The 23285-nt window shown below is 46.5% G+C and overlaps 1 pseudogene; it reads right to left on the bottom strand.

Annotated features, from left to right (window-relative positions):
• LOC146822084 (fucolectin-4 pseudogene) overlaps window positions 1-10355 on the bottom strand; it is a 252151-nt pseudogene extending 241796 nt beyond the window's left edge.
• Window positions 10356-23285: the final 12930 nt, after the last annotated feature.

The following is a 23285-nucleotide window of genomic DNA, read 5'->3' as shown; positions in this document are numbered from 1 at the left end:
CTCCAGGGCTGTTTTTATAGCCCATCGAGAGCCTCTTAAACAATTTTTGTTTTCCACCCGAGGTAAATGCTGTCCACTCATAACTATGAGGGGCTATGTTATGGCAATAAAAGCCATTTGATAAGTCGAGCGTGGTTTTGAAACGTTTTCTCACAAGACTATCGACGAGAACCGAACTATGAGTATTTTGTACCGCACACGTCCGGCAATGCGAGTTTAAATGGCGGTAATCCAAAACTAGGCGGTACGACCCGTCAGGCTTCGTCACAGTGAATAAAGGATTATTCATGGGTGACACACATGTCTCAATCACTCCTTGATATTCCAATTGTTCAAGGATGGATGCGACGTGAGACCTTGCCTCGCGACGCATGGGGTATTGGGGTTGAGGCTGGGGATAGGACCGCAATGGAATCTCATGACTGGGAGAACATTTATCCCAGCCAACCTGATTACGATATAACGCAGGTGCAAGCACCTGTGCCCACTCCCCGGCCAACCTATTAGACTCATCCGTGGGCACTGCGTGCCCAAAGGAAGGAAGAATGACTTCCTCTCCCCTTGGAGCGTCCAAAATGAAAGCCGGAGGCCAATCTTTCTCCGCCAAAAGAATATCATAGGTGGTCGTAAGATTGTCCCAAAAAACCACTTTAATTTTACGTTGTATGTCACCCTCAATATTAAGGACTATTTCAAATAATCTTTCTGGGGGAGCTACGCGAGTATCAGCAGTTTCAACTGTCACATAAATGTCAGTTGCTGTCGCCTCCAGAAATGGACGCAATGCTTCCCGCACTACTGTAACTTCCGCCGCGCTGTCTAGCAGCGTTAGTGCCCATGTCAGGTTCCGAAGCTGTGTCCGCACCATCTGAGGCATATCTCGCTGAGATAGCGGTACAAAAGGGGGTGATGATGGACAGAGCATCAGAACCAATCAAACACTCACACCCAGTCAACAGATCTGGGTTTGATCCATCACCATTCTTTAGCCCACTCTGCCACCCCAGTTCAGACATGGCCATATGCAAATCAGTCTGACCCTGTGCCTCATGTGAACAGTCCAGCCCGAACTGCCAAGCCATGCCTTCCCTGGACCGGAAACAAGCTTCCTAGGACCGGTTTCTGGCATTTCAGCCGTCTTCAGCCAGGCTTGCTTGAATCCAGTGGCAAAGTGAGCAAGGGACTCACGTCTGAGCATACCCTGCCAACTTATGGCGAACACAGCGGTACAAAAGGGGGTGATGATGGACAGAGCATCAGAACCAATCAATGCTCCGTCCATCACCACCCCCTTTTGTACCGCTTCGCTGAGATAGCAGCAACTTTCTTTTTCTGAAACGGTGGACGTTGTCTGGCAGTGTCTTCCTGCTTGCCTTTAACGTCAGTCTGGCGGGGCTGGTCTCGACCTTGAGCACCCTGTCCTCTCCCACGCTCTCCACCACCAGTGTGCGAAGCCGATGTTTCCTGTGAAGAACGAGGAGAGCGTTGTTCAGAAACCTGACACCTATCAGGCGACTTAATACGAGTACGATCGCGCAAATCATAAGTGCGCTCACTATACGACTGTACGGGTGAGGCAGGAAGAGACACCTGTTTCTGTTGCTGTTTTTCTTGTTTTTTGGCTCTCCAACTTTGTTTAGGAAAGTTGGGCTTTTCGTCTTTTGTAGACGAACTCACCTTAGTTTGCTGCACTACATCAGGAATTTTGATGGTGGGTTTCACGCCCAAAGCACTACGCCCAACCATCCTGTAGGCTTTCGCAATAATTTTTGCAAACTCCCTCGGTTTATCGGCATCATCCACAAGTTCCAGCATATTACCAACTTGGAACTGCATGGCATCTTCTTTGAGGTTGCCCATTACCATGGAACAAACCACATCGAAACTGTCGACAAGCCGTAATCCCAACTCAACAGCTGCCTCCGCACCATGACTGTCCTGGACTTTCTTGATGACGGAGGGTAGTACAGACATAGACGGAGTGCCGTAGCACTTCGAATAGGTCGCAGCAAAGACCTTGCCCCAATTGTCACAATCAACAAGATCAGGGACTAGGTCCTTCGGCAAAGTAATGGTGAGTATCCTGTGTTTATCCACAGGAGTAGTGTTTGGAAACACGGCTTCCAATTGATCAAATTTTTCGGCAAGCCAGTAAGGAAATTCATCCTTACTGAGGGGGCGCTTGCCGACAACCGCATTAACCATAACAGGGCTAATCACCACCGCGTGATGGTGATCCGACCCGTGCCCAGCAACCACAGGTGTTCCCACCTGAACTGTGCATGACACATACTGCACTAAAGCCCTATGGACTGTAATCAGGGCTGTGTGTAGTGTTAAACCAAATTGTATGCTGCCAAGCAGAAATAGGTATTTCTAGCGTCCTACATGGGGCATAAACCGCAGGCACAGGCGTGGCTGTATATTCGTGGAACAAATTATCGTCCGTATCCACCTCCGCAAAGGTCACCCAAGAGTAAAACAACTCATAAGGGTAGGTGGCATCAGCACTTACCACAAAGACCACGGCCATCCCGTCATCAGGTACCCCATACGCCCTCAAATGAGTGCGCAGGGGAACCCTACTATGAGCGGGAATATTAACCGCCATAAGGACACACTAAAGAGCAACAACGATATTCACAGTAGCACTTGGGCTCAAAAAGTTGTAACCTTTTTAATTATCAAGCTTGAATGAACCTTTAGTTTAAACCTAGGTAGGTCAAACCGTCACTCCTGTCATCCGGAAACAAGAGTGAGGGTAGTTGTGGACTAACACAAGTACTACTAAAGCGTCTCAGATCATAAGACCAAACGTTAGGTGCGCCATGTTGCAGGGATTCTGCTTATGCACAGAACTATGCGCAGGAGACCAGGACCTAAGAGAATTGTGGTGTACCAGAAAACTCCCCTCAGAACCCAGAATCCCTTATCCGACTAGCTTAGTGTCCCATTCGTTAGCCTAGATCTAGCTAGGCGGTCCCAATGTATAGACAAACCAGAACAAGCGACTTAGATATTTCTCAGGAGTGGTGGGAATCCGAAATACCTGTTCGTATCTATTTGTTAGTCCACAACAGAATAATACAGACACGGTAAAGTTTAAAGAGTTTATTTTATAAACCTCGCGTCCTAAGATGCAGTATTTTGGCTAACACTAGCAGGCTAACGGTACAGATCAGAACCATAAGCATTGTTACAATACCATACAAAATGAAAGGAGCAATCATACTAATAATGACAGCGGTATACAGCCACACTCCTTTCTCTAGAATCTAATACATTATTATTAGACTATTAGAAGGTCTCTTAGGTTAACAGGGGGGACCCCATACCGTATAGATCAGCTTAGTAGAATCACATCAAAGGATCAGCTAGCTCTCTCATGCATCAGCTCTTCTGTTCGAATGAATGTAAACCCAAACTGTTCTGCAATATTAAAGACGCTTGTCCTTCAGATATTGGCAGCTGTATGTATGATATGTCTAAGAAGTGGTACGATAAATCTAATCACAACACTCTGTACCTTCTAGTGACCCAGACTCGTTCTTTGCATGATGTACAGACCAAGGGCACATTTCACTGTTAAGAATGTGAAACAACAGCTTGTTATCCTGTAAGGCAAAGTCGAGTCAGCATTTCTAAAATGAATAACACATAACAACAGTGTTGTGTGCAGCGCAGCAGAAACAACATGCTGGCTTGCTAACAATTATCTCGTTTATGCTAACTTAGTGTTGTAAATAGGGCGTGGCTTAAACCATCCTACAGGCAGGGTTACACTTAGTATGAAATGTTATGCATAAATAGCATCAGCAATGCACTATTGTGAACACTAGTAGTGTGCGCACATTAGAAAATTACCATCACTGTGAATATCCCTGCAATATGCAACATTACATCAGGGCACAACACCTAGGAATTGCCAGATGTCCACAAACTATCAGCTGTGCCCTTCAGCAGGTGGTGTGTACAGTTACCATTACCGAAAGGCCTAGGTTGCAGCTTCCCCACACTCCTCTTGCCCGTCATCTGGTAAGTTTCCTCCACAGGGTGGGAAGCCTCCAGGCCTCTCTTACGGGAAATGCGATAATTACTGCTCCCGACTGGGACTTCCAACACTCTCCTGTTTCCGGTGGAGGAGTGGGGGCCTCTGTCAAAGTTCACCTCAAGCATCAAAAGACACAGCAATGCCCCAGGTAGGTGCAGATGTGAAGGGGGGCACTTACACGGCAGCTGGAAAGGGGGAAGACCTCCCTGGGTCTCCCATTTTCCCATGAGCCAGCAGCTGCTGCCCTCGGGCTGGTGGTGCAGCTGCCTTGGCCCACTTTCTACAAAGGGCACGCCTGAGACCTCGACTGGTCTCTAGCTGCCTCACCCAGGCAGCCCGGCTTGGGACAGGGACATGCTGGTCCCGCAAGCACTCACCTCCCTGCCTGGCTGCAAGAAAAGTGGAGAAAGAGACAAAAGAGGTACATAAAGAGACGCATGGAAAGTGGAGAATGAAGCAACAGGGGTTCAGAAAGAGGCAAGAGAAGTGCAAAAACAGTCAAGACAAGTGCACAAAGAGGCAAGAGAATTGCTGAACGAAGCAACAGAGGTATAGAAAGAAGCAAGAAAAGTGCAGAAAGAGGCAAGTGAGATGCAAAAACAGAAAGGAAAGGTACAGAAGGAGGGAAGACGACTGCAGAAAGAGACAAGAGGGGTGCAGAAAGAAGCAAATGAGGTGCAGAAGGAGGCAACAGACGCGCAGAAAGAGGGAAGAGAGCTGCAGAAAAACACAAGAAAAGTGCAGAAAAAGGCAAATGAGGTACATAAAGAGAAAACAGGGGTGCAGAAAGAAGCATGGAAAGTGCAGAATGAGGCAACAGGGGTGCAGTAAGAGGCAAGAGAAATGTAGAAAGCTACAAGTGAGGTGCGGAAAGAGCCAACAGAGTTGCAAAAAGAGGCAAGAGAGGTGCAGAAACAGGTAAGAGAAGTGCACAAAGATGCAAGATAATCGCTGAAAGAAGCAACATATGTGTAGAAAGAAGCAAGAAAAGTGCAGAAAGAGGCAAGTGAGATGCAAAAAAAGCAGGAAAGGTACAGAAAGAGGGAAGACGAGTGCAGAAAGAGACAAAAGGGGTGCAGAAAGAAGCAAATGACGTGCAGAAAGAGGCAACAAACGTGCAGAAAAAGGGAAGAGGGGTGCAGAAAAAGGCAAGAAAGGTGCAGAAAGAGGCAAAAGAAGTACGTAAAGAGACAACAGGGATGCAGAAAGAAGCAAGACAGGTGTAGAAAAAAGCATGGAAAGTGCAGCATGAAGCAACAGGGGTGCAGAAAGAAGCAAGAGAAGTGCAGAAACAGGCAAGAGAAGTACACAAAGATGCAAGAGCATTGCTGAAAGTAGCTACAGAGGTGTAGATAGAAGCAAGAAAAGTGCAGAAAGAAGCAATTGAGATGCAAAAACAGGCAGGAAAGGTACAGAAAGAGGGAAGGTAAGTGCAGAAATAGACAACAAGGGTGCAAAAAGAAGCAAATGAGGTGTAGAAAGAGACAACAGACGTGCAGAAAGAGGGAAGAGAGGTGAAGAAAGTACATGAGATTTGCAGAATGAGGTCAAGAGAAGTGCAGAAAAAGAAAGAAACATGCAGAAAGATGCAACAGAAATGCAGAAAGAGCCAAGAGAGACGCAGAAGAAAGCAAGAGTGGCTTGCACACCATTAGTACCAATTTAACACCCACACTTAGCAATAAGTAACACATGACCATTCTAGGTTTGTAAAGGGCCTTCTACCACGCTGTAACACTTGTCGCTGCATTTTTGGTAACGTTTGACCCATTTCAGCTTGAAACAAGGCTTTTTTTGGTTCAAATTGGCAGATTAGGGTGCAGATGATGAATTTTGTGGCTAATGCAGAAAATGTATAATTGTGCGAAAGTCGTTGCAGCCAAACAGTCATATAATTCCAGTGGCCCTGCTCATACCTCTGACTAGGTCCACAAGTGCTCCTCAGTGCTTCCTCATTTTTTTGTCTCATTGAGTTCATAGTTGAGCTTCTATGGAAACGAGGAAGACTAAACCTGAGGTTACCACTCCACAACACAGACTACCATACCACATAATTCCTCTCCATGACACATATTCCCACTATACATAATTCCTATACACTAAATACCACATACTTTGTATCCACATAACTTCACTGCACAACACACCACATAATTCCACTACACACAACGTACATCCACTCCAATACCAAAAACATTAGTAAGAAACTTTTGCATTTACAACGTCAATAGCTCTTATTCTCGAAATGCGAAACCTATTACTTTGCAAACACTTCTTTAACTAGTAGTCGCATTTGCAGAGTGGTAGAGAAAGGGTGCTGGGCCTCCGACCAGCGCTCAGGAATTCTGGTGCGTAGAGTATACAGGAGGTACCAGTAGGGCTTCTTGGCCACCAAAGTCCCTCAGGAGTAAATTTGACTTCATCCCCCATCCCGTAGTCTGCCAGGAGGCACGTTTTCAGAATGGTGGAGAAAGGGGGGCATGGCCTCCGAAGACGTCTTAGCAATCCCACTGTGCGGGACTTACAGGAGGTAATAAGAGGGGTAGTTGGCCCCCAAGCACATCCTTGGGGGCCAACTACCCCTCCTATTACCTCCAGTAAGTCCCACACAGCAGCATCGCTAAGTTCGAAGAGCAGGCCACACACCCTTTGCCCACCACTCTACAAACATGCTCCCTGGGGCACTCTTGGATGGGGATTGAAGTCCCCTTCGCTGCTGTGGGTCCTTTAGGGGCCAACTAGACTACCTCTTACCTCCAGTAAGCCCCACACAGTGGGATTGCTGAGAGGTGTACAAAGGCCACACCCCTTTTCTCCACCACTCTGCAAAAGCACCCCCTGGCACGTTCTAAGTTGGGGGATTTTGTCCCCTTGAATCCTGAGGGTCCCTGGGGGCCAACTAGCCCACCAGTAAGCACCATACAGCTGCATTGCAGAGAGGTGGTCCAAGGCCACGCCTCTCTACAATGCAGCTCTGTGGCGCTTACTGGAGGTACCTGGTGGAGGTTCATAGAAACAGAAGAGGGTCCCTGGAGTCTCAATGTGGGGAAAGAGAGCAGGGAAAATATCATCAGACAACAACCACAACTTCCTCCTTATTAATTATATAAATGGCAATACATCCAGGATGAACAAATAGTTGTCCCACAGACAATTTAATTTATGATTTTTATTATCAAAAAATATACAAAATGTTTTAATTAATCTTATATATAAGTTAATTACTCCATGTTTAATATAGACAATAACATTAATTTAAATGATCACACATCATAGATAAACTGAAAAGGAGAGCCCATTAGACATAAAAATACAACACAGAACATAATGAAACACTCATAAAATGAATGTACATATGACAACAGAACAAAACAAATTCAAACACTAGACAGTGATAGACAACAATACATATATACACACCAAGACAATTCAACAATATTGCAATGGGAAAAAGATAAAATTGAGCTAACAGAACAAAACGCCAATATTGCAATATGAAAAGATAAAATTGAGCTAACAGAACAAAACGCCGACGTTCATTTCGGAACACTGAAAGTACCTGGTGGAGGTACTTACAATGCCCGAGAGGGCCTGTTTGCACAGTGGTGAAGTGAGGGGCAGGCCTGATGTGACAAGTGTGCAAACGCGCCTCATGCGGCATTTTAAGTTGGGCGATTAAGTTCCCTTGAATCCTGAGGGTCCCTGGGGTTCAACTAGCCCACCAGTAAGCGCCACAGAGCTGCGTTGCAGAGAGGTGTAAAAAGGGGCCTGGCCTCCAACCACCTCTCTGGGACAGAGCCCTGTGGCGCTTACTGGAGGTACCTGGTGGGCTAGTTGGCCCCCAGGGACCCTCAAGATTGAAGGGGAATTAATCCCCCAACTTAAAACCTGCCACGGGGCGCGATTTCACATTGACGCGGGGAGCGGGCGGGGCCTGATTTGACTCGCGAATGGCTAGACCATTGTTTCACCCTGTAACGGTGTCCGTCCAGAGCGGGCCTCTTCCTCTTCCCACCCTCGTCTTCCTCCTTGGGTCCCTGACAGCGACGCGCGCGTGTGCGTGCCGGTGTGTGCATTCCGCTCTCGCTTTCTTCATAAAGGACCCTCGCTCTCATTCCCCCCACTAAAGAAGGCAGAACATTACCATCTATCCGTCTGTATAGTACACCATAAAAAGAAATCATCGAGAAATCCTGAATTTAAAACAGAGTTCTTGTTCAAGCGTGTACAACCACTGAAAGTCTCGAGCTGTCATTGTAAACAATCACAACCAGTTAATACCTCGCATGTCCATCATGCACAGCTCCTATTTGCCAAGAAAGCAGACGCACAAAACAATTAACAGGAGCACTAAATGGCAGACCCTGAGAGCTATGGCATAGCCACATACACACCCACCCACTTTCAACAGGATACAGCCCTGGTCATTCACATCACACCTTTATACAAATTGCGGGTTCCTAGTGTTTTCACATGGTTTCTACTTAATCTAGATGCTGGCATGTATGTTTTTGGATACACAAGCCCATGGAAAATTCAACAGCTTCATGTCAGCGTATTTCTTTGGGGGATTGGGAATCAAAGTATGTATTTCAGTCTTTTTAAATTAGGGATAGGTTAGTGAGCAATATCGAAATTCATACCCTGCAACCAACTAAAGCCATTTTGGACTTATAATCTATCTTCCTGGCCACCTAAAGCAAGACCAATTGTCTGTTTTCTGAAAAAAAGCAGGTTGCCAAATGAGATAAAATAAGCTGCGTGCGGCAAGGTACAGGGAACTCAGCATCACCACTTATACGAATGAAAAAAAAAAGTCAAGTCTGAGCTGCCGTTGTTTGAATAAACTACGCTGGTATTTCCATGGCCTATCTTCCTTAAAACTCTCTGCTGTAGAAATACAAGCGAGATGAGCATGTGCTATACGGAAGTTGCTTCATCTGAAATACACATGACCTAAAATGTTATTTCTGGTGCTTAATGTACTAAGAAAAGGTGTCAGGGACCTAAATAGGCGAGACAGCACACAGGCTGAGAGTAAATTCGGCACCCTCACCAAAAGCCACTTAATGAATGCAACAGATGGCTGTTATGTTGTGCTTTCCCCTGCCTGCCTGCGTTGACCCCAGATGGGCATCCCCCAGAGAGCCCGTGCAAAGGAGGGGCCGGATGCCAGTACAGTAATAAAAGGAGACCCAGAACCGGATGTGGCCATTCGGGACTAGCCCCAACTAAATCACTGGTGTGGTGTTTTACTCCTGCAAGCTACTGCGTGCCATATGTCCCCATAACACCGCATGCACGCAACAACTCGCGATGAGCAGGGCCGGACTGGCTGTAGCGGGCACCTGGCAATCCCCCGGTGCGCCGCACGGGTGGGGCCGCTTTTCGGCCCCTGGGGGCCGTTTTTGTTACAGGGCCATTAAACGGCCCTGTAACAAAATCGGCCAAAAACCGGCCCAGGCATAGAGCTCGGCCGCACCCCCGCACCCCCCCCTTTCCGGAGGAGGGGGGAGGGGGTGGCGGCCAAGCACTTTGCCAAGGCCGGTTGTGGTTCCCAGTCCAGCCCTGGCGACGAGGGGGTGTTTTCGTTCCCCGAAAGTACCTGCGGCACCGTGCTGGGTGCCCGATGTATCCTGCTGTTTGCCCTGAGTGATTCCTGCTGCCCGTCCATATCCTGCATGGAGCGGCCAGTGGGGGACCATTTGCGGTCGCCCGGTGAGGTGAGCCTGCCCCTCTCTGTACACCGGGCCTGCATTTACCCGGCCGGCCGCTGCGGTGAGGTCCCTCAGTGTCTTCCTATCTCCAGCATACAAGGGTGCATGCAGGCGTATATTACCCGTGCCACATGCCTTTTTTCCAATGCGCGGAGCACGTGGCCTGCCTGCTACCTGCTATTTACTCCAGGCTGTGTGTGTTCCAATGCCTGAAGCCACCAGTGTGCCCCTACTTACATCCACTGCCTGAGGGGTCGGCATTTTTGGGGAGAAGGTGACATCGTGCACCCCAACTGGGTATTTTATCTGAATCCTGCCACAGCAGAGATTGCCCCAGTGGGAGGATAGAAGTAGAAGTAAACTTCCAGGGAATCCTAGAGAGACACTCACTTATGTGTGGTGCCCAGCAAAGAAGCCTAGGAGGAATAGTATTTCCTGCTGACCCCGGACTCTACAAATACTACACCCACGATGGCCACAGTACAGCCCATTGAGCATTTTTTGCTGGAAGGCCTGCTGTCGTCAAGCGGCCAAGTCGAAAGATTGGCTAGACCGATTGGAGAAACATTTTGCAGGCTGAGCGGCATCGTCCTATGCTACTGCATCTTGGTGGTGGTGCCATCCATAAGCTCGGAAGATCAGTGACCGAGGCAGGTCCTCCTCATACCTACGACACGCTGAAGGCAGCCCTGACAGCACACTTTGAGCCACTTGCCAACCCAGATTACGAACGTTTCCTATTGAGGCAAACGAGGCAACTCCCAGAAGAGTCTGTCGACGCGTTTTATACCAGACTCCGAGACCTAGCGTGTACATGCACGCTTCCCGATGCTAATGATGAGATATGGGCGCAGTTCATACAGGGCTGCGCATCTGCTAAATTGGGAGAACAGATACTTCAGGTCCCTGGGATGTCCATGGTGGATATGTTGACGATGAAACGATCCAAGGAATTATCAAAGGTGCGAGCAGCGCACATGGAGGCAGTGTTACAACGCCAAGTAAAAACGGAATCCGTGAACGCCGTGGCATCTAGCAATACCGCCAAGAAGTCAGAGAAAAGCAAAACATCCTCCAAAACCAGAACCTGCTATAACAGCGTGCAACAAACTCCATCACTTTGCACAAGTATGCCGTTCCACACAACGGAGGAGGCCGCTGTCAGGGCCAGCAGGCCATATTCAAAAACGAACCTTACAGTTAGAACTAAAGTCCTGCTCCCCCGCAACCAACACTGTACAGGAAAGCAAAATGAAGGCAGACCAGAATCTAAGATGGCCGCTACAGTAGGGACGATTGAGCAGCAGGTTAGCGCTCTAGCGTTCCATGGGAATCATCAGGATCCAGGTGTCAGCCCATTGGAGTGGCGCACTTCACCAGAGCTTTGAGGAGAGAAGGTTACCTGTCATGCGTCGCGCAGTTTAGTGAGGGAAAAGTCTTTTCGTCGAGTTTACAGGAATTCAAGTTCCAGGTTCCAGATTTTCAGTAAGACTGTTCCGTTTAGAGATTCCAGTGCGTTGCGCTTACTTGTAGAAGCGTCTGAATGTTTGAGCCTTGTATGAAGGAAATAGCACGAAAACACGATACTTCCCCTCGGAATTATTGTTTGTGGCGACAATGTACAGAAAGTACTTAAGAGTAATTATTTCCTGAAGAACTAGTGGAAGCGAGCAGCAAATACCTAAAATATCTGTCAGCTGCACAAATCGAATTTTCAGATTCCAGTCAAAGTTGGGAGCTCAGTGCAGCATAATATAGTGGTGAATGATAGGGTCAGCACTGGGAGCTTTCATCACTGAGAAGAGCGTTCTAGTAGAGCTGTATACCGATTTGAAGTCCTAGTTAAGGAGCACACATATGAGAGTAGTTAGTTGAGGCTTACCCTTCAGAGTCTCCTTAGCGAGGGAAGGACTTCGGAGTACAGAACTTACATTTAACAGACAAATTGTATTTGAGGAGATAAAAGAAGTCAAGGAGAGAAAAAGAACTTACCTATCCAGAATCCAGTTAAGGCATCGTTAGTTGAATCTTGGGTAAGAGAACCTGTAGTAAAGAAAAGAATAAGAGGTGAGAGCGAGATTACTAGAAAGCAAGGCAACTCAAAAAAGAATAACACTATTGTTACTTACAGCAGTACCACACCAAGACAACACCCAACCAGAAGAGGAGCATTGGTCACTAAAGACAGGGTGGGTATTTAGAGAGGAAAGATCACACATGAACATAAACTGAGTAGGGTGAGAGATAGAGCAGACCATACTAACGAGAACACTTCTTTTGCAGTATATAAACATCTGTCACCCAAAAAGAAGATAGAAAGAACGACAACACTCAAGAAAGAAAAAGACGTAGTGACCGTCTCTTCTCTGTCCCATCCCCTTTCCCCCCCTTAGGTTTCTTGGGCGGACCCGCATTAAAAAGCGTGTTGCCCGGAAAGCTGGGAAGGGGCATTGGGAACAGCGACATTCTGCTCACGAGCGATTCTGAAGAGCACCGAACCTTGACAGAGTGAAGTGCCCACGTATTTGTTCGCTCTTGAGCAGAATGGCTGAAGGATTGGATTTGAAGAAATTAGGAGAAGTTTTGGAAGGAATCCAAAGAGAATTAATTTCTGTTAGAGAGGAGAATAGGGAACTGAGAAAGGAAACCACAGATTTAACCTTAAAGATGAGTAGCCTAGTCTCAGACCCAAGTTTAAGGTATTCAGTTAACCCAGAAGGAACTTCTAGTGAGCCTTCAGTCACTCAGCCTAAAATAACGACACAAGTAATTCATTCTTTGTCACCTGTAATTCCTTTGGCGCCCCCAGAACATTTTAGTGGTGACCCTCAAAAGGCACAGGTGTTTTTAACCCAATGTACATTACACTTTATGTGTCGTCCGGCCCTATTCCCTGATGCGCAGTCTAGAGTGGCATTCATATTGTCTTACTTAAGTGGAGATGCCGCGTCTTGGTCTATGCCTCTGGTCACCAGTAACGCTCAAATATTATATGATTTGGATGAATTCAAGAAAGAATTCCTTCGCATCTTCGACAGAAGAAGAGTCTCCCAGGCGACAGACAACGAGTTATTAGAAATAAAACAGGGGAGTAGAGACTTAGTAGCTTACTTGGCTCTATTCAATAAATTAGTGGTAGAAACTGAATGGCCGGAGAACACAAGAGCTGCAGTGTTTTATCGAGGCTTAAAGGATGAATTAAAGGATGCATTAGCACAAGTACCCAATCGACCCACAGAGATTTCAGCACTAATTGATCTAGTATTAGAGATTGACTTCCGTCAAGGAGAAAGAAGAGGTGAAAGGAAGCGAGATTATCGTCCGAGTGTGGCCTGGTTTGATCGAGTGAAATCTGAAGGCGGCAAGGAAAGCGACATCGCCCGTGGGGGAGAACCCATGCAAATTAGAACGATTCGGGGTCCGCTTTCTAAGGAAGAGAAAGAAAAGAGGAGGTTGAACAAGCAATGCCTATATTGTGGAGGAACTGGGCATTTTGTTCGGGATTGCCAGAAGAAGCCCAAGCAGAAACCGTCGGGAAATGCCTTGCACCACCAGTAAGTGGAGTTGGACTGGTGGTTGATGATACTGAGACAGCTCCAGATGCCCATACCCTGGCAAATACCTTGCAGTCTGCGGCTCTGCATTTAACCGTAATGATGACGTTACGATACAGGGAACAAATATTACGGCGAGTCACAGTAATGATTGATTCGGGAGCTACAGGCAATTTCTGTGATCTAAAGTTCGCAGAAAAGATTGGGTTAAAGGCAATCAAGAAAGAGAAAAGTGAGGCTGTTCGAGCAGTTGATGGAACAAATCTTTCATCTGGACCCATTGTGAGCCATACCGAAACAGTGGAGTTGGAATCCGAAGAGGGTCATCGAGAAGATCTACAATTCAATCTGATTGATGCTCCACAGTTCCAACTAATATTGGGGTTACCGTGGCTCACCAAGCATAACCCTAAAATAGATTGGGGAGCCCGTACCGTGACTTTGAACTCAGATTATTGTAAAGAAAATTGTTATCTGGTAGGTCATAGAAGTCAAGAAAAAACGCAGGCATTTCTTTTAAGTGAGAAAGAATCCACAATTTGTTTAATCAGTACAGCTGAACTACCTGAAGAATACGCAGAGTATATAGATGTCTTTAGTGAAGTAGAAGCGGAAAAGCTTCCTCCACATCGAGACTTCGATTGCAAAATAGAATTGGAACCAGGATCCAATCTCCCATGTAGTAGAATTTATGCTTTGACAGAAAAAGAAGATGAACACCTGAAGGAGTACCTACACAAGTATCTGAGAACGGATTTATAAAACCGTCACAATCCCCAGTCTCATCTCCACGTTTTTTTATTCCAAAGAAAAATGGAGATTTGAGAACCTGCATCGACTATAGGGCAATAAATAGAATAACTATTAAGAATCGATATCCCTTGCCCTTGATTTCTGTATTATTGGACCAGGTGAAGGAAGCCAACATCTATACCAAGCTGGACTTGAGAGGGGCCTACCATCTGGTCTGAATTTGAGAAGGAGATGAATGGAAGACGGCATTTAGGACAAAGCATGGCCTCTTTGAATATCAAGTAATGCCGTATGGCCTATGTAATGCCCCAGCAGCCTTCCAGCACTTCATCAATGATGTCTTGAAGGAGTTTATTGATCAGAATGCATTGGTGTATATTGATGACATACTAATCTACTTGAACAACGTGGAAGAACATGAAGAGCATGTAAAAAGGGTTTTGCAGAAATTGCGAGAACACAATCTATTTGTCAAGTTGGAAAAGTGTGCCTTTCGTGTAACGTCTGTGGAATTCTTGGGTTTTGTGCTGGCCCCCAGTGGAGTGACTATGGACGAAAGCAAGATCAAGGCAGTCCTGGAGTGGGAATCTCCGAAATCCGTGAAGGAAATCCAAAGTTTCATCGGATTTGCTAATTTTTATAGGAGGTTTGTTCAAAATTTCTCTCAGAAACGAATTCCAATGAACAAGTTACTAAGGAAAGGCGTCAAATTTGACTGGACTAAGGAAGCAGAAGAGTCATTTAAGCAGTTAAAGAAGGATTTTACTTCAGCTCCAATTTTGCTGCATCCCGATCCATCTGAGCCGTTTTTTGTGGAAACAGATGCCTCCAATTGGGCCTTAGGGGGAGTGTTATCACAAAGACATAAGACAACTGGACAACTGCACCCGGTGGCCTATCGATCTAGGAAGTTAACTGCAGCGGAAGTGAACTATACCATTACAGAGAAAGAGTTATTAGCGATTAAAGATGCTTTCAAGGATTGGAGACATTATTTGATGGGGGCCAAGCATGTGGTAACAGTTTACACAGATCATCGAAATTTGAAATTCTTGAAGTTTGCTAGAACCTTAACACCAAGACAGTTAAGATGGTCATTATATTTTGCAGACTATGATTTCATAATTACTTACCGTCCTGGCGCACAAAATGGCAAGGCGGATGCCTTATCAAGAAGAGGGACAGAAGAAGTAATGGAGGAGGTTAAGAACCAGACTATCATTCCAGCAGAAAAGGTGATTGGAGCAGTTTTGCGAGAGTCGCAGGGAAAAAAGGATCAGTTCTCTATGTCAGTAGAAGAATTGGAAGCATGGGTGAGAGAAGATTCTGGACGAGAGATTCGGGAAGGTTTACCGTATCATCATGGAACCCTTTACTTGCCGACAGTAGAAATGCAGCTAAAGGCTTTGAGAGAAAGTCACGATGATCTTTTGGCAGGCCATAAGGGAATAACAAAGACAGAAGACCTAGTGAAGCGACGTTTTTGGTGGCCCAGTTTGGCAAAGGATGTACGGCAATATGTAGCCAATTGTGAAATTTGCGCTAGGGGAAAGTCGGAAAGGCAGGCTCCAAAGGGGCTGCTACAGCCCTTGCCTACGCCACCACATCCATGGCACACTATAACCTTAGACTTAATAGTTGATTTACCATCTAGCAAGGGTTATGATACAATTTTAGTGTGTGTAGATGCATTTACTAAAATGGCCCATTTCATACCCTTGAAATGAGTTCCCACGGCAGCAACCTTGGCACATGCTTTTAGTCAACATATAGTTCGAGCCCATGGAGTGCCCAAGGTTTTGATATCAGACAGGGGTTCCCAATTCTTATCCCACTTTTGGAAGGCCTTTACTAAGAAACTGAGTATAGACTCCAGGTACACAACTAGTTACCACCCAGAGACTGATGGCCAAACAGAGCGCACCAACCAAGAATTAGAGCAGTACCTAAGATTATGTTTATTAGAGCAGGAGGGAGATTGGCCGGATTATCTGTGGGCAGCAGAGTTTGCCCACAACAATGCAAAAAACATGTCCACAGGTTATTCACCTTTTTATTTAAACACAGGAAGACATCCCCATCAATAGGTAGATTTTCAAGAGGTAGATGTACCAGCAGTAACTAATTTAGTTGAACACATGACACAAGTGCATTTGTTAGCCACAGACAATTTAACCAAGGCAAAGGCAACTTACAAGTTCTATTCAGATAAAAAAAAGAAGGAAGGAACCAGACTTACAAGTAGGAGATAAGGTGTGGTTAAACACAAAGAACCTTAGACTTAAGGGAGTCAGAAAGTTTCAACCAAGATTTGTAGGCCCATATGAGACTGAGAAAAAATTAAGTGCAGTAAATTATCAGTTGAAGTTGCCTAAAGGATTGCGAGTGCATCCGGTGTTTCATGTCTCCTTGTTAAAAAGGGTGTCAAGAGATTTACGAGTTAAAATACCCCCTAAACCAATCCAAACTGAAGTAGGGGAAGAATTTGAGGTACAGCGAGTCTTAGATTCTAAGATACGTAATGGACAGATGTACTGTTTGTTGGATTGGAAAAACTATGGGCCCGAGGAAAGATCTTGGGAAGTATCTTCAAACATTCATGCTCCTAGATTAATTAGAGAATTTCATAAGAGATTTCCTAATAAGCCCAGAGTGGGAGGACGTCCTTTGAGAGGGGGTACTGTCAGGGCCAGCAGGCCATATTAAAAAACGAACCTTACAGTTACAACTAAAGTCCTGCTCCCCCGCAACCAACACTGTATAGGAAAGCAAAATGAAGGCAGACCAGAATCTAAGATGGCCGCTACAGTAGGGACGATTGAGCAGCAGGTTAGCGCTCTAGCGTTCCATGGGAATCATCAGGATCCAGGTGTCAGCCCATTGGTGTGGCGCACTTCACCAGAGCTTTGAGGAGAGAAGGTTACCTGTCATGCGTCGTGCAGTTTAGTGAGGGAAAAGTATTTTCGTCGAGTTTACAGGAATTCAAGTTCCAGGTTCCAGATTTTCAGTAAGACTGTTCCGTTTAGAGATTCCAGTGCGTTGCGCTTACTTGTAGAAGCGTCTGAATGTTTGAGCCTTGTATGAAGGAAATAGCACCCAAACACGATACTTCCCCTCAGAATTATTGTTTGTGGCGACAATGTACAGAACGTACTTAAGAGTAATTATTTCCTGAAGAACTAGTGGAAGCGAGCAGCAAATACCTAAAATTTCTGTCAGCTGCACAAATCGAATTTTCAGATTCCAGTCAAAGTTGGGAGCTCAGTGCAGCATAATATAGTGGTGAATGATAGGGTCAGCACTGGGAGCTTTCATCACTGAGAAGAGCGTTCTAGTAGAGCTGTATACCGATTTGAAGTCCTAGTTAAGGAGCACACAAATGAGAGTAGTTAGTTGAGGCTTACCCTTCAGAGTCTCCTTAGCGAGGGAAAGACTTCGGAGTACAGAACTTACATTTAACAGACAAATTATATTTGAGGAGATAAAAGAAGTCAAGGAGAGAAAAAGAACTTACCTATCCAGAATCCAGTTAAGGCATCGTTAGTTGAATCTTGGGTAAGAGAACCTGTAGTAAAGAAAAGAATAAGAGGTGAGAGCGAGATTACTAGAAAGCAAGGCAACTCAAAAAAGAATAACACTATTGTTACTTACAGCAGTACCACACCAAGACAACACCCAACCAGAAGAGGAACATTGGTCACTAAAGACAGGGTGGGTATTTAGAGAGGAAAGATCATACATGAACATAAACTGAGTAGGGTGAGAGATGGAGCAGACCATACTAATGAGAACACTTCTTTTGCAGTATATAAACATCTGTCACCCAAAAAGAAGATAGAAAGAACAACAACACTCAAGAAAGAAAAAGACGTAGTGACTGTCTCTTCTCTGTCCCATCCCCTTTCCCCCCCCTTAGGTTTCTTGGGCGGACCCGCATTCAAAAGCGCGTAGCCCAGCAAGCTGGGAAGGGGCATTGGGAACAGCGACATGCTGCTCCCGAGTGATTCTGAAGAGCACCGAACCTTGACAGCCGCGGACCAGACAAGTAAATGTCATGGATGCTTACTAAACAGCGGAAGGTGGGGAGGACCTGGACATGGATGAAGATGACATAGAGGGTGTGGTACATGTGATCCACGTAATGCAACCCGACGGATGTCCAAAGCGGCGGATCCCGAAGTGTAGTATCCGGATTGCGGGACACCCACTCCAGGCGCTCATCGACACAACGTGTCCATCAACATCATGGCCAGCTCCCTGCTATGGACTCTCCCTGTCACCCCATCCTTGAGACCAGCATCGACCCAAGTGTTCGCCTAAAGGTCTACCAGTTACCTCCCTTTGGTGGGAGACTTCACCACAGACATCTCTCATGACTCACGTTCCATTCGAACCAACGTCTACGTGACCCAGGAAGGCTCGGGATGCTACTAAGTTGCCGAAAGGCCCAACGTTTATAGCTGGTGGTCTTCGCATCCCCCATTCGCCAAGAGAGTGTGGAGTCGATGGTGGAGGAGTTCCAACCTCTGTTCACAGGAATTGGATGCTTAAAAGATCATATGGTCCAGCTACATGTGGACACCACCATTCAACCCGTGGCCCTTAAGCATAGGAGAGTTGCGTTTCACCTACGGCCAAAAGTCAAACAAGAGCTGAAAAAACTGGAAGACACAGGCATCATCGAGCGAGTCGAAGGACCGACTCCCTGGGTTTCACCCATTGTCGTGGCAAGGAAGCCTAAACAACCAGGTGAGGTGAGGATTTGTGTTGACGTGAGGTTACCAAATCATGCCATCAAGAGAGAGCGTCACCTGACTCCCACCATTGATGACATCGTGCGGAGGTGAGCGGGTCTCGGTGGTTTTCAAAAATGGACCTCCGTGCCTGGTACCACCAACTTCTGCTCGATCCAGAATCAAGGGCCATCACCACCTTCTCAACACACTTGGAACTGAGACGATACAAGTGTCTCAGCTTTGGGGTTTCCAGCGCTGCTGAAATTTTCCAAGATACTATTTGAGGTGTTCTGGCTGGCTTGAAGGGAGTTATCAACGTCAGTGACGACATTCTTGTGTATGCCCCCACTCTGGAGGAGCATTTGGACCGACTGAGAGATGTATTCCAGCACCTGCAGGACAGTGGCCTTACCCTTCATCGGGAGAAATGTGCATTCATCCAAAAGGAGATAGCTTTCTTTGGATATCGATTCTCCCAACACGGTGTGTCCCCAGACCCAGCGAAGGTTCATGACATACAGACGGCGCCAGCCCCCACATCTGTGACTGGAGTTTCCTTTGTATGGTAACTTACTGTGGGCGATTCATCTGAAACTTGACCGAGCTCACTGCTCCACTGAGGGAACTCATGAAGTCCACGACTGAGAGTGGGGTCTTATCCAAGAGAATGCATTCCATAACACGAAGAATGCACTGTCAGCCGACACCACGTTAGTGTATTTTGACCCGGCCAAAGAATCAGAACTGTCCGTTGATGCCAGCCCCATCGGCCTCGGTGCAGTGTTATCGCAAAAGCAAGACGATGGAGAGTGGGCGCCAGTAGCCTATGCAAGCCGTGCCCTAACAGACACCAAACAAAGGTATTCACATATAGAAAAAGAAGCAATTGCTGTCTACTGGGGATGCCGGCATTTCCACTTATACCTGTATGGGCAACCGTTCGCTGTGCATACGGACCACAAACCATTGATACCTTTGTTTATGGGAGCCTCCTCAAAACCTCCAAGAATCAAAAAATTGATACTCCAGCTACAGGAATACCACTTTCAGGTGGTGTATCACCCTGGTGCACAAAATCCCTCTGATTTCTTGTCAAGACATGCCAGACCAGTCACCGAGGGAGAAGAATCAGCAGCGGAGGAAGTGGAAGGGTACGGGACTTTAGTAGTGGAACGGTCCCGGCCCATATCCCTTGATAATACTGTGAACGCCACCAAAGAGGACGAGTGTCTGCAGATAGCCATCGCTGCCGTGACCTCGGGAAGATGGCATCTGTTACTCAATAAACTATCCAGCAGAATGGAGGAAGCTTGAGCAACATTGAGTGTACTACATAAAGTCAGAGGAGACTTAGCAGTGTCTGCTGAGAATTGCCTGATGAGAGGATCCCGGCTGGTGATCCCCAGAATGCTACAGCAAAGAGTGGGCTATTTAGCACATATAGCCCACCAAGGGAAACTAAATACCTGCACCCGTCTAAAGACTAAAGTCAAAATACAAAACGCCTCTATAAGCAAATTAAACATTGAGAAGAAAGATTTGCATTTTCGGATAGGAATATACGTGTTTGGGACTCTCAACTTGCACCCAGCGAACTATTATACATAGTTCCTATGGATTAAAAAGCAGAAATGCCAGCTGAAACAATACACAACTCTAACTGATCCAAACATGCAACCGCACTCATTCGCAATGTTTAATATGCAGTTCGGTAGATGCCCATAGGGGAAGTTATGAACTCAGTCGAAACCATTTGTAACTGGTCAACTGGGACGATCAACAGGTACGCGCAGTACAGTTATAGGTCGCTATTATTTTTAGGTGCTATAATGTCGCTATTCCAACTCCCTTGTTTTCTTTCTTCTAACCTCCCTCCTCAATGGAAACGAGTTGACAATATAGCCTGCACAGAGTTCTGTTACTTCTCTCAGATGTTCTCAATAGACCGGTACAATAAATGTGCTTATGCATGCCAGTGCAATATATGTGCTTATGCATGCCAGTGCAGGAGATGTGATTGCAGAGCACTGCAGCAGCTGTGCACAGCCCCCATAAACATCGGTGCAGTGCTCTCTGGGCCCACGTCAACTTGTGAGAAAGCACAGCGCCCGCGGGGCATGGGAGGCGGCCGGGCCCAACGTGCTTTACATAGGGCGCATAATGTGCCACTTAGCACCCTGGTGCCTCGTGGTAATTACATGTTACAGTGGCGTGAGGGTGCCAAGAGTCTCCTCGGCGCTTACAACAGAAGTTGACATGGTGTCAAAGGGCACTTGGCCTTCCAAGGAATCAAGGGTTAATGGACCATGCTGGCAGTGCACAGATGTCTTGTTTAAGTATATAATATCATTGTGCTGTCTTGAAGGTAAGGAGGGGATGTCAGTCTGCACGCGCTTTGTGTTATATGGAATGCAGACAAGTTCTAAGTGGTAGATGGCCCCTTGTGTTACATGGAATGTATGGATGTCTCAGGTGGTAGTTACCTGGAATGTATGGAAGTCTCAGGTGGTAGATACATGGAATGAATGAAGTCTCAGGTGGTAGATACTTGGAATGTATGAAGTTTCGGGTGGTAGATACCTGGAATGTATGAAGTCTCAGGTGGTAGATACCTGGAATGTATGAAGTCTCGGGTGGTAGATACCTGGAATGTATGAAGTCTCAGGTGGTAGATACCTGGAATGTATGAAGTCTTGGGCGGTAGATACCTGGAATGTATGAAGTCTCAAATGGATGATGCATCCCTGTGTTGCCTAGAATGTATGGAAGTCTCAGATGGTAGACGCACCCCCTGTGTTATCTGGAATGTATTGAAGTCTCAGACGTTAGACGCAACCCCTGTGCTACCTGTAATGTATGGAAGTCTCAGATGGTAGACACACCCCCTGTGTTACCTGGAATGTATGGAAGTCTCAAATGGTAGACACACCCTGTGTGTTACCTGGAATGTAAGGAAGTCTCAGATGGTAGACGCACCCAGTGTGTTACCTAGAATGTATGGAAGTCTCAGATGATAGACGCACCCAGTGTGTTACCTAGAATGTATTGAAGTCTCAGATGGTAGACGCACCTCTTGTGTTACCTGGAATGTATGGAAGTCTCAGATGGTAGATGCACCCCCTGTGTTACCTGGAATGTAAGGAAGTCTCAGATGGAAGACGTACCCCCTGTGTTACCTGGAATGTATGGAAGTCTCAGATGGTAGACACACCCTGTGTGTTACCTGGAATGTAAGGAAGTCTCAGATGGTAGAGGCACCAAGTGTGTTACCTAGAATGTATGGAAGTCTCAGATGGTAGAGGCATCCCCTTTGTTACCTGGAATGTATGGAAGTCTCAGATGGTAGACGCACTCCCTGTGTTATCTGGAATGTATTGAAGTCTCAGATGGTAGACACACCCCCTGTGTTACCTGGAATGTATGGAAGTCTCAGATGGTAGACGCACCCCCTGTTTTACCTGGAATGTATGGAAGTCTCAGATGGTGGACGCACCCCGTGTGTTACCTGGAATGTATGGAAGTCTCAGATGGTAGACGCACCCCGTGTGTTACCTGGAATGTATGGAAGTCTCAGATGGTAGACGCACTCAGTGTGTTACCTAGAATGTAAGATAGTCTCATATGGTAGACGCACCCCGTGTGTTACCTGGAATGTATGGAAGTCTCAGATGGTAGACGCACCCAGTGTGTTACCTAGAATGTAAGATAGTCTTATATGGTAGACGCACCCCGTGTGTTACCTGGAATGTAAGGAAGTCTCAGATTTTAGACGCACCCTGTGTGTTACCTGGAATGTAAGGATGTCTCGGATTGTAGATGGCGCCTTGCATAACCTGGAATGTAAGAAGCCCCATGTGGTAGCTGCCCCTTGTGTTGCCTGGAATGTTGTGTAGCACTGAGCGGTATTACGACTCCAGGTCTTAGAGGAAGTGTAGGCGAAGAGCCCAGGCACCATATATGCCCCTTGTGTTACCTGGAACGCAAAAGGACGCCTTTGGCTGGGCGTAGGGGTTTTAATTTCAGGGGGGTAGGTTGCCCCCTTTCAATGATGTTTCTCGTGCTACCTACAATGCAGGGACGCACAGGACAGTATTTAGGTCCCTTGAGTGAAACCCCAGATAGTAGAGGTTCACTGGAATGTTAGTGTAGTCTTGCAAAGCATGTAGGTTCCTTGTAGTAAGTGCATTGAATGCAGGAGAAGAGCCCAGACACCACATGGGGCCCCTGTATTTGCCTTTACATGTATATAGGCTCCTTGTGTTACACAGCATGCATAGGAGCCTTGGGCAGTAAGCAGGTCCCTTGCATCAAGTGGAATGTATGCAATGCCAGGGGCAGGAAGTAGGTCTGCTGTGTACCTACAACGAAAGGAAACCACATGCAGTCCACATGCACTTCATAAGTCCTCTGTGCCACAAGTACTGCAGGGGATGCCCCCTGGCAGTAAGGAATGAATTAGGGAGTACATAGTGCA

Source organism: Triturus cristatus, chromosome 6, assembly GCF_964204655.1.
Source record: "Triturus cristatus chromosome 6, aTriCri1.1, whole genome shotgun sequence".
Classification (NCBI taxonomy): domain Eukaryota; kingdom Metazoa; phylum Chordata; class Amphibia; order Caudata; family Salamandridae; genus Triturus; species Triturus cristatus.
Note: the sequence above shows the minus strand (reverse complement) of the source record. Positions and strands in the feature narration are given on the sequence as shown.